Raw genomic sequence first — 13,555 nt, 5'->3', positions numbered from 1 at the left:
TAACCTTGTAATCTAGAGGAACCTAACACTAGCTAACTGTCACTCCTGTGGCACTATCTTACACTAGATCATCATTTTTCAATGGCTAATGTCACGCCATTAGTGACCATCTTTGCACAAGATGAAAAGATTACTTTTGGAAGGACATGGACGAAAGCATCAGTCTCATAATGCGAAGAAATGATGAATACTAGTTGAGAAGGGTTACATGGGGGTTCTAAGCCTCATTAACTCTATTGAAGGAATCTTGATAACCTTCGGTTGGACGAGTTTAGTTACTCATTCTCTTTGGGAAAAAAAACATAAGTTTAATGAATAGAATTTTATTGGAAAAGAAAAGAAACAAAAGGCTAAGAGCCTTAGGGGGAAGGAGTTTTTTTACAAAAGTGATAAGTGAGTATTCATGTCACTCCATCCTCTATTTATAGTACATGAAAAACCCTAGTTAGTTCCTATTTAAAACTCTATATCATAATGTTTAAGAGATATAATTTGAAATTAAATTCAAACAATATAATAATCCGAACAATAATCCTAAAATTAAAATTCAAATTTAAACAAAGTTTTATATTCATAAATCTCTTCTTTGAAATTTTGCACCAAATCTTCCACACTTTGTACTTTCGGCACCACTTTTTCCCTATTTCGCCTGCTGACCCGTTTTGTCTTTAATTCATGCTTTTTGCCCCTAAATTTTCTTTTGCCTTCAATTTAGTCCCTACAAGATAAAAAAAAACCATAAACAGTCCAAATTAGTAGGATCGTACTCAAAATATATATGTAATTAACACATAAAAGTATGTCATTTTAGAGTATTATCAATGGCTCTAGACGTTCAAAAAGAAACTTGAATTTTAACACAACCTGAAATGCAAACAAATTCATGTCAAATAAAAAAATTAAAGAACTCAATTAAATTGAATAACTAAGCCAAATAAAATAAATACAATAAATCAATTATTAGAACAATAAAGAAAAAAAAAAAAAAAGATAGATGGAAAAGGTGGAACGTGACATGTAGAAGTTCTAAGGAGCCTTAGAAACAAGAATAATTCACAACCCTTCAAGCAACTCTAATATCCCCTCCAAGAACGAAAACTTGGCAAAAAAAAAAGTTTAAAAATGATTCCCACAATTTGAAAAATTTGTTAAAACCCTTCTAAGAGAAAACTCAAGAAAAATTCTTGAAAAGAAAAACTCAAAGAGAATTTATTAACTCAAAAGAAAAGTTGAATAATAATGAATTGATTGTTGAACAATACATAGGCTCTTATATAAGCTAGCTAAATAAATCTAAGTAAAACTCTTAAGTATACTATAGCTCTAATTAACTTAAACAAGAGGTGGTTCTAAACTAATCTTTCCTAAATAACTTAAAATATTTAATAATTATAAAAATTCAGAGTAAAGAAATAATAAAATAATAAGAGTTGATTAATACAATAATGAGCTCATATATAATAAAAATTAAGCCTAAAACTCGAACCCAATATTATTTAAACTCGAATTAAAAGTCCAAAACTCGTAATTTTGTTTAGAAATTCTAATCACGCAATCTTCAATAAAACAGTCATAACTTGAGTTCCCGAACTCAAAATCAAGTAATTCAAAATGAGTTTCGAAGCTAAGAGATAGAAATTTGAATTCTATGAAGACATCTTAATCCAAAATGTCTGGATCCCATCCAAAAATTTGTTGCAAGTTAACTAATCTTTTAGATTGAAACTTGACAACTTGGTTGAATTGACTTTAATACATTTCACCCATTCTGTGCATGTATCATTCCTCGTTTCCTCGAAAAATTCATCCTTACATACTAAATTTGATCAAATCTTGGTTTGATTTGTTTGACTTTTGACCTTGTTGTTGAGCCTTGATGTAGCATAAGCTCATCAATCCATAAATTTGAAATTGGTCCTTGTGACTCGTATCAATTATGCATAGATCAGAATTTAGCATATTTACATACATCTATAATTCAATTTAACCCAATTCAACAAAGTCCTTTTTAGTCAGGATAATTTTATATTTAATCCTAATAATCATGTCAAAGGATACGAAATGTAAAGTAGTTTCAAAGTTATCAAGTTATCATTAGTTAAGTTCTCACATTTATTTATTAAACTGTTTCTGAACAGATTTATGAATTTATTTCTTAGTAACCTTAGTAAAATAGGGCTCAGGCACATGGGAATCCACAAAACATATCAAAGAAGATATTACACTATAAGTGTGTTCACACCAAACAAACCAAAAGTAACACTAGAAGTATCTCCAACTAGAACACATTAGAGATCTCATCAAAGGATGAGTCCAATGGTCAATGCAAAAGTGCCCAACCATGGAATAACATAGTAGAGCTCCAAATCATAATTGAACCCATACACAAATGTGTAATAGACCTTAATTGGCTTGCTAATTGTATTCTAATCTTTCTACCAAATTTATTAGGGCATGAACGCCAAATCAAAGATTATATTCAAATATTAACAGAATAGGGGATTTCATTTATAGAGCATATCAGTTATAACCGAGAATGGATTATCATTTCTCATTTTCATATCAAAGGAGGGTCTTACAACCTTATATAATTGGAAGTTAGACTATCATGCATTTACAGCAAGGTTACGTATTCGTTTCTATAATTTCACATAAAAAAACCATATAATTGATATCAATCCAACTTGCATATTTCAAATCACATTACTGAATAGAGTTATATCATTTCAAAAGATTGAATGGTTAAACGTGAAAAAATAAACGAGGTAACATGAATAGTTTTTGTAAACAACATAATTAAGATATGTATGTATACCTTTGAGAGAGCCTATGTGTAACACCCCAAACCCACCCGGACGTTATGGTCGAATCTAACGTGTCACATTGAAGTGTTTTAGTGAAAACCTTGTTTTCATTGAAAGCCCTTCCTTAAAAAGATATATCTCAATTACTTTGTAAAATCTCTTTTCAGTTACGAAAGCTTTGTTTAAAACATTTGATTTAAGAAAACTTATCATTTAAAAATTTAGTTGTGGAAACGTAGTATATAAAAAAAAACTATGGTTTAGAAAATCCATGTTCCACTTCTCATAATTACAACGCATGAAATTAATAATCCAAATAATAACAAAAGGGGAGGCCTTATTACAATCCAGACTAAATAAAAATAACTTAATAAACTAGTATCTTATATGCTTTAAAACAAATCCAAGTTGTGTTGCTAGCTGGCCACCCAGAGTTCCTCCAGACATCAAACCTCCTACTGAGCATCACCTGAGAAAATAAAAGAGGGGGTGAGTTTTCGAAAACTCAGTGTGTACAACCCTTGACGAGTAACAAGCATTCATCAATCACCATACAACATACATGCAATGCAATGCAGTGCATCCCACCCCAATAATCCAATTGATATACATAAGCTCCATCCCCCGATACACATCATTTGGCGATATAAATATCAACCCACCCAACCAATACACATCAATGGCAGCCCGGTTGCGGAACAACCTTCATTGCAGCAAGCTACCAATCACATATTGGGCTTAATAGCTGTCGGTGGATCCACGGTTGTCAAGCAACCATGCGATCCTCATATACTTCCTCCGTTCCATAATTCCCAACCCATATGTACCTAAACAGAATATCGTATGTATGCAGCAGTTATACATGTAACGTCCATAAATCTTACATTCAACACATAGGGGTATTTTGGTTATTTTTTCCCTTAGGGGCATTTCGATAATTTTCTTTTATTACGGATTTTTACTTACCTTGGCTCGTTAACAAATCCCATGAGCTAAGATGAACGAATACTATGTACCAAGTAGGATTCCAAAGAAGAGGAGGTGAGTCATTAAGACCGCTTAAGTACCAAGCTCTTCCTAGATCCAATCCTAGACATGCATATACCCGTTGCCACACCTTAACCCTATGACTTGTCCACGGTCTCATTTCGTTAATTAAGTTTTATGTCTGTTCATGTAGTTATCAGATACTAGGCCCACAACCCCTTACAAAGCCCAACCAAATCCACATACCTATATATGGCCCACTAGGCCCAATCTCTTTCATATGGCCCATTTAGCCCAATCACATTTATGTGGCCCATTAGGCCCAAATCACTTTTATATGGCCCACTAGGCCCAATCACTTTTCAATCATGCTCACATACAATTTTCCATCACATAGCATTAATTATCAATTTTTGCCTATTATGGGCACAACGACTCATCGGGCCCATTTAGCCCATTCTGGCCCGGTTGGCCAATTCATAGCCCAAGTCCATGGAATCGCCCATGGGGCCTCAGAAAACTTATCGATTTCCCCCTTACAAGTGTTTGCACAGTTACAAGACTATCCGTAGCCAAACTTTTGGCTTTTCGACATTTTGACTTTTGGCATTTCGGCTTTTGCTGATCTATTTGTGTGTACAGTGTATGTACACACCTGGTAATAAAGCATGTCTGCGATCCCTCTTGGCACGAACCTACAACCGATATCACTCAATGATTAATTACATAAACCTATCAAATTGTTTACCGAAAGCCGAAGTCTCACCTTAACCTTACCTGAAACACCAAGCCTTAATAGCTTTTCCTTTGAACACTAATCACGTGTACTTCTCAGATCTACATTAACCTTTATCGTTAAAACATAATGGGTGATTTGCATCCAACATATGTCACCCTTTTCACTAAAGCTTATTCGGTCAACCCTTACCTAAGTGATGAACACTTACCAAAGTTTTAACACCTAGGGAGCAAATCGTAAGGATCCAAAAGACTGGGATTCTATACTAATCCTACCAAAATCGATTAGAAGAAGTGAGGAACTGAATACTCGATAATTAACAAAAACCAATTGGGAGAGCAAACATTTATACTAGAATTGACCAAGTGAAAAGGGTACTAGCGGCACCAAAGGTATTTCGCCAAAGAGATGTTCGGCTCTTGAGATTTGTATGGCAAAAGGGGTTAGTCGGCACCAAGGAAAAGAGAAGAAGAAGTCGGCTAAACCAAAAGTGAGTTAAAGAGAATTGAGTAGAGGAAGAATGGAAAATCAACACAAAAAAAAAAAAAGAAGAACAAGGGCTTTTGGCTTTTAGATCTTGTAGAGAAAAGGGTTTATAGCCACAAGATGAAGGAGAATTTGGCATTAGCCTGGCAACCTCACATTCGGCACCTATATATAGCCTTTATAGATGAATTTCCTATGCCTAAATTCCTATTTCAGCTCCATGTCTTCTTCACTCCTCATCTCTTAGTTTTTCTCCCTAATAACTCCTTAATCCCCTCCTCAAATTTCTCCTCTTATCACTCCCTATAGAGTTCATATCCAACGCCACCACTGTCCATCTTTTAAGCAAAAATAAAGCCCCCTTTTGATCAAAGAGGGATTCGAACCCCTTACCTCCTTGCCTTGCATGTGACGCCACTTGCCACTCCACCACAAGGCTTCCTTGTGTCCAATTCTTCCTTCATTTATTCGAAAGCCCACCTACTTGCCATCAGGATTCTTTTAATTATTAACCCATGATTTCTTTCAACCCTAAGTTCGAACTCAAACCTTAATCAAGATCTACTATCACATAATTAACACTTAAGTGGATATATGAAGCACACTGTTTACCAAAACTGAAAAAAAAAAATTCAAAAGTTTAAGATTTTTGGGTTCAAAATTTTTAGGGAGTTACAACTCTGCCTCCTAAAAGAAATTTCGTCCTCGAAATTTTACCTGATTCAAACAGTTGAGGATATTGACGTCGCATCATTTCCTCAGGTTCCCAAGTAGCCTCCTCGGCCTTATGATTACGCCAAAGCACTTTGACTAATGGAACAAATTTTCTCCTTAGTACCTTAACATCACGACCAATTATTTCTATGGGCTCTTCCTTGAAAGTTAGGTCTAGCCTGACCTCGATTTCCTCCACTGCTACGACATGTGAAGGATCTGAGCGATACCGCCTTAGCATGGAAACATGAAACACGTCGTGGATCTGGCTCAGTTTAGGAGGTAATTCTAGTTGATAAGCGACTGGCCCAATCCGCCTCATAACCCGATATGGCCCAATGAACCTTGGGCTTAGCTTCCCCTTCCGTCCAAACCTTAATACCCTCTTCCATGGAGAGACCTTAAGAAAAACTAAGTCCCCCACTGCATACTCTATCTTATGACACTTAAGTTCAGTATATGATTTCTGCCTATCCGAGGCCTTCTTCAACAGATCCCGAATCAACTTCACCTTATCCTCTGTATCTTCTACTAACTCAAGGCCCAAAACTCTTCATTCTCCCAACTCCATCCAACATGTTGGAGTTCGACACCTTTGCCCATACAATGCCTCATATAGAGCCATCTCAATGCTTGCTAGATAGTTATTATTGTATGCGAATTCAGCCAACGACAAACAGTCTTCCCAACTACCTCAGAACTCAATCACACATCCCCTCAACATATTTTCCAATACTTGGATCACACTTTCCGGCTGTCCATCAGTTTGAGGGTGGAATGTCATACTGAAATTCAACCTAGTACCCAACACTTCATACAGCTTCTTCCAAAATCGCGAAGTGAAACGTGGGTACAATCTCTGTCACATACAACCTAGCCAACTTTTGTAACAAGTAATCGATGCAAACCGATACAAAATGGGCAAACTTGGTTAACCGATCCACTATAACCCATATCGAGTCTTTCTTAGTAGGCGTTAAGGTTAGCCCACTAACAAAGTCCATAGTGATCATTTCCCACTTCCAAAGTGGAATCTTTACTAGCTGAAGCAATCCTGAAGGCAACTGATGTTCCGCCTTCACTTTCTGACAAACCAAGCATTTACCTATGAACTCCATAACCTCGTGCTTAAGTCTAGGCCACTAGTAAAGCTCTCGCAAGTTCTGATACATCTTGTTTTAGCTAGGATGCATAGCATAGAGGCTGCTATGTGCTTCCCTCAGAATAGACTATCTTTGATCATTGTCCTTAGGTATACACATTCTCTTATGAAAACACAACAATCATTCACTATTTATCCCAAAGTCCGATGTCTCTCCACTCTCCACTTGTCTAAAATGAGCATCCAAAGTCTTATCCACTAATTGCTTACTTCTTATCTGCTCGACCCACACCAATTTTACTTGAAGCTCAACTAGAAAACTACCATCATCCAACAAACTTAAACGGGCGAGCATAGCCCTCAAGTTTGACTTAACCCTACGACTCAATGCGTCGGCTACCACATTTGATTTGCCAGGGTAGTATTCAATCATACTTCAATAATTCTACCCACCTACGCTGCCTAAGGTTTAGGTCCTTTTGGGTAAGGAGGTACTTCAAACTCTTATGGTCCGAATAAATTATACACTTTTCCCCGTATAAGTAAGGCCTCTATATCTTTAGCGCAAAAACCACCGTAGCTAGCTCCAAGTCATAGGTTAGGCAATTCACCTCATGCGTCTTAAGTTGCCGTGACGCATATGCAACCATCTTTCCTTCTTGCATCAATACACAACCCAAGCCCACATACAACGTGTCACTATAAACCGTAAACTCCTTCCCAGGCTCTGGTTGAATCAACACAGGGGCCTCAGTTAAAATCTTCTTAAGTTTTTTGGAACTCTCCTGCTGCTTGTCTATCCAAACAAATGACACCCCTTCCTCAACAACTTAGTTTAGGGTGCAGTAATTACTGAAAAGCACTCAACAAATTATCTATAATACCTTGCTAAACCCAAAAAACTTTAGATTTTTGACACCGACTTGGTTGTTTTCCAGTCTAACACTGCTTTAATTTTTTGATGATCCACCTTAATCCTCTCATCTGACACCACATGTCCAAGAAAAGTAGCCTCCCTTAGCCAAAATTTGCACTTACTGAATTTGGCATACAATTGCTTCTCCCTCAAAGTCTGCAACACAATCCTTAAATACATATCATGCTCATCGTCATCACTTGAGTACACCAAAATGTCATCTATAAAAACTACCATGAACCGATCCAAGTAGGGTTAGAAGACTCGATTCATAAGATCCATAAAAGTGGGCGGTGCAGTTGTTAGCCCAAATGGCATCACTAAGAACTTGTAGTGCCCATAACGAGTTTTGAAAGCTGTCTTATGAACATCTGCCTCCTTAACCCTCAATTTGTGATACCCCAAATGCAAGTCAATCTTTGAGAAAATGGAAGCTCCCCTAAACTGATAAAAAAGATCATCGATTCTCAGCAGAGGGTACTTGTTTTAAATAGTTAACTTGTTTAACTGCCGGTAGCCGATGTACATTCGCAATGTCCCATCCTTCTTCTTTACGAAGAACACCGGTGCTCCCTATGGAATCCAACAATTCTTGAATATATGCCTTAAGTTCCACCAACTCCTTTGGTGCCATCCGATAAGGGGCGATGGACACCAGAGCCGTACCAAGTAACAACTCGATTCTAAATTCTACTTCTCTACTGGGTGGCAACCCTGATAGCTCCTTGGGAAAAACATCAAGAAATTCCTTAAGTTTTCTCAAATCTTTAACTGTAGGGCTCTCAACCTCTGTATCGCTAATATAAGCCAAATAGGCTTTGCATCCCTTCGTACCAACTTCTCAACCCTTAATGCCGAAATCACGTTCGATAGATAATTCTGGCGTTCACCAATCACCATCACCTTCTCTACCGTTCTTAACACCATTCATTTTGCAGTGCAATCTAAGGTGGCTCGGTGTTTCAATAGCTAATCCATTCCCAAGATTAAATCAAACTCACTAAACGTCAACTCCATCAAATCCGCTAAAAAGGTAGCCCTTGAACTACTAAGGGTACCTCCCTAAATAACTTATTCACTCCTACTAACTGACCTAACGGACTTATCACAGTCATCTCATTCGTAGTAATTTCAAACATATCACCCAAAGGTTCAATCATATTGCATGCAACATATGAATGCGTCGATCCAATACCAATCAATGTAGTGTAAGGTAACTCATATATAAAGAACATACATGTTATCACATCTGGGGCATCCCCATCTTCTCCGTGACGAGTAGCATAAACCAAAGTTGGCTGCCTCGCCTCAGCATGGCCTGCATTTCTGCCTAGTGCTCCATGTTCACGTCCATTACTGTTACCGCCCCTACTCTACCCACTACCCCATGAAGACGTTGACCACCCTTTTGTGGCTGAGCACCACCTCAGCCTATGACTGGCACCTGTCCTGGCATTCTAGGGTAATGTCTGATCCTATGCTCCATAGACCCACAAGCTAAACAAGCTCTTGTCCTCTTCCAACACTTGTTTCCATGGCTTCTCCCACAATCAGCATAATGTGGCACCCCTGGATTAATAGCAGGGGGCCCTACTCTAACTGGCCCAATAACTCAAGCCTTAGCCCTAGGCCTCTGTCCAACACCAGAGTCTCAGCCTTCCTTTTATTCTTAGCCCTTTTTTTTCCCGATTTAGGCGCTCAGTTCATTTTACCTCCTCTGCTATCTTTGCTTTCTCCACTAACTCCGAGAAAAATCGCTCCCTTTGTGGTGCTATCAGTACTCTGAGGCTATCCCTAAGTCCATCCACAAACCTAACGCAACGCTCATAGTCCATTGCCACCATAACTCTTGCATACCTACTAAGGCATAGAAATTTGGCCTCGTACTCCACCACAGATTTGTTTCCCTAGGTCAAGTTTAGGAACTCATTCCTTCTAGCATCCACATAACTCGTACCTACATACTTCCCTTGGAACGCAGTTTTGAAGAACTCCCAAGTGACCTGCTCAAGTTGGGTGCCCTCTTTCACTGTTAGCCACCACTGGTAACCTTCTTCCCTAAGCAGTGACACTACCCCTTTTAGCTTTTTATTCAGGTGAATAGTCCAAGTCCTCTATTATCCTTTCTGTGGCCTCCAACCAATATTCAGCCATGTTAGGATCCACACCAGCCACACCCCTAAAGATATCAACCCCATTTGATTGAAGTCGCTCTGGAATAGACCCCCGATTTCCCGTACCATTATTGGGCGATGCGACCCTTTCCAAAATCTTTTGCATTACCTGCGACAATGCATCTTCCCCCACGGCCCGATCATATGGTCCATTCTCAGCCACGGGTGAGGCCGAAACCTCTTCTACTCTAACATTGGGCATATGGCCCGATGCCGATGATTCAACCCTAACACTTTTGCGACCTTGACCACGACCTCTTGCACCTCTTCTAGCACTCATCGTCGATTCACGTATTTTTGGATTAAAATTTTAGGAAGTTTTAGTTAGTTTCCATGATCAAACCGATGTTTTATGAAAGTATTTAAAGAGAAGATTGTTTTTTAAGATCCTCTACAGTTTCAAGATCCTATGGGCTTAAATTTCATTCTAACATAATCATCTAAAGTAGCCCTCTAACTATCTACTGTATAACAATTTAAATAGGCTTAAGAACAAAAGAACTTACTTGGTTCGACGTTGGACATTCGATGTGCCGCTCAGCAAGACTTCCTCTTTTCCAAAACATTGTCATTCAATCAAAAAAATTTTAGAAGACAAAAAAGAAATCAAGTAATAAGGCCCACTTCACAACCCAAGTTTTGTAATCAAACTCTGATACCACTAAATGTAACACCCCAAACTCGGCTCTGATGTTATGGTCGAATCTGGCGTGTCACATTGAAGTGTTTTAGTGAAAACCTTGTTTTCATTGAAAACCCTTCCTTAAAAAGATACATCTCAATTACTTTGTAAAATCTCTTTTCAATTGTGAAAGCTTTGTTTAAAACATTTTATTTAAGAAAACTTATCATTTAAAAATTTAGTTACGGAAACGTAATATATAAAAAAAAACTATGGTTTAGAAAATCCATGTTCCACTTCTCATAATTACAACGCATGAAATTAATAATCCAAATAATAACAAAAGAAGAGGCCTTATTACAATCCAGACTAAATAAAAATAACTTAATAAACTAATAACTTATATGCTTTAAAACAAATCCAAGTTGTCTTGCTAGTGACCACCTAGAGTCCCTTTAGACATCGAACCTCCTACTGAGCACCACCTGAGAAAAATGGGTGAGTTTTCAAAAACTTAGTGTGTACAACCCTTGACGAGTAACAAGCATTCATCAATCACCATACAACATACATGCAATGCAATGCAATGCAACCCACCCCAATAATCCAATCGATACACATCAGCTCCGTCCCCCGATAAACATCATGTGGGGATATAAATATCGACCCAGCCAACCGATACACATCAATGCTAGCTCGATTGTGGAACTCCTTCATTGCAACAAGCTGCCAATCACATATTGGGCTTAATAGCCGTCGATAGATCCATGGTTGTCAAGCAACCATGTGATCCTCATATACTTCCTCCGTTCCATAATTCTCAACCCATATGCAACTTAAATAGAATATCATATGTATGAAGCAATTATACATGTAACATCCATAAATCTTACATTCAACACATAAGGGTATTTTGGTCATTTTTGCCCTTAGGGGCATTTTGATAAATTTTATTTATTACGGGTTTTTACTTGCCTTGGCCTGTTAACAAATCCCGTGAGCTAAGATGAATGAATACTATGCACCAGGTAGGATTCCAAAAAAGAAGAGGTGAGTCAGTAAGACCGCTTAAGTACCAAGCTTTCCCTAGATCCAATCCTAGACATGCATATACCCGTTGCCACACCTTAACCCTATGACTTGTCCACAGTCTCATTTAGTTAATTAAGTTTTATGTCTGTTCATGCAGTTATCAGATACTAGGCCTAAAACCCCTTACAAAGCCCAACCAAATCCACATACCTTTATATGGCCTACTAGGTCTAATCTCTTTCATATGGCCCATTAAGTCCAATCACATTTATATGGTCCATTAGGCTTAAATCACTTTTATATGGCCCACTAGGCCCAATCACTTTTTCAGTCATGCTCACATACAATTTTCCATCACATAGCATTAATTATCAATTTTTGCCTATTTTGGGCTCTACGGCCCATTGGGCCTATTTCGCCCATTCTAGCCCGGTTGGCCAATTCACAGCCCAAGCCCATAGAATCTCCTATGGGGCCTCAGACAACCTATCGGTTTCCCCCTTACAAGTGTTCGCGCACTCGCAGGACTACTGTAACCAAACTTTTAGCTTTTCGGCATTTCGACTTTTCGGCATTTTGACTTTTGCCGATCTACTTGTGTGTGCAGTTTATGTACACACCTGGTAATAAAGCATGTTGCGATCTCCTTTGCCATGAACCTACAACTGACATCACTCAATGATTAATTTCATGAACCTATCGAATTCTTTACCGAAAGTCGAAGTGTCACCTTAACCCTACCTGAAACGCCAAGCCTTAATAGCTTTTCCTTTGAATACTAATCACGTGTATGTTTCAGCTCTTCATTAACCTTTATTGGTAAAACATAATTGGTGATTTGTTTCCAACATATGTCACCCTTTTCACTAAAGCCTATTCGACCAACCCTTACCGAAGTGAAGAACACTTACCAAAGTTTCAACACATAGGGAGCAAATCGACAGGGATCCAAAAAATTGGGATTCAATACTAATCCTACCAAAACCGATTAGAAGAAGTGAGGAACTAAATACTCGATACTTAGCAAAAATCAATTGGGAGAGCAAACACTTACACTAGAATTGACCGAGTGGAAAGGGTACTGGCGGCACCAAGGGTATTCGGCTAAAGAGATGTTCGGCCCTTGAGATTTGTATGGAAAAAATGGGTTATTAGGAACCAAGAAAAAGAGAAGAAAAATTTGACTAAACCAAAAGTGAATAAAAGAGAATTGAGTAGAGGAAGAATGGAAAATCGGCACAAAGAAAAAGAAAGAAGAACAACGGTTTTCGGCTTTTAGATCTTGGAGAGAAAAGGGTTTTTGGCCACAATGTGAAGGAGAATTCGGCATTAGCCTGGTAACCTCACATTTGGCACCTATATATAGCCTCTATAGCTGAATCCCCTATGCCTAAATTCCTATTTCGGCTCCACCTCTTCTTCACTACTCATCTCCTAGTTTTTCTCCCTGATAACTTCTTAATACCCTCCTCAAATTTCTCCTCTTATCACTCCCTACATAGTTCATATCCAACGCCACCTCTGTCCATCTCTTAAGCAAAAATAAGTCTTTTTTTAGCAAGGAGGGATTTGAACCCTTTACCTCCTTGCCTTGCATGTGACGCCACTTGCCACTCTATCACAAGGCTTCCTTGTGTCCAATTCTTCCTTCATTTATTCAAAAGCCCACCTACTTGCCATTAGGGTTCTTTTAATTATTAACCCATAATTTCTTTCACCCTTAAGTTCAAATTCAAACATTAACCGAGACCTACTATCACATAATTAACACTTAACAGGGAATACTAAGCACACTTTTTACTAGAACCAAAAGAAAAAAGAAATTCAGGAATTTAGAATTTTTGGGTTCGATATTTTTTGGGATTACACTGTGTATGTAAGGAAAATAGTGGATAGAGTTCTACTACTAAAGGTGGTGAGAAACTAATAAAAATAGAACCATAGCTTAGAAAGAAACAATCCAACCCAAGTCCATCTCT

Source organism: Gossypium arboreum, chromosome 11, assembly GCF_025698485.1.
Source record: "Gossypium arboreum isolate Shixiya-1 chromosome 11, ASM2569848v2, whole genome shotgun sequence".
NCBI lineage: Eukaryota > Viridiplantae > Streptophyta > Magnoliopsida > Malvales > Malvaceae > Gossypium > Gossypium arboreum.
This window is presented reverse-complemented; position numbering follows the sequence as displayed.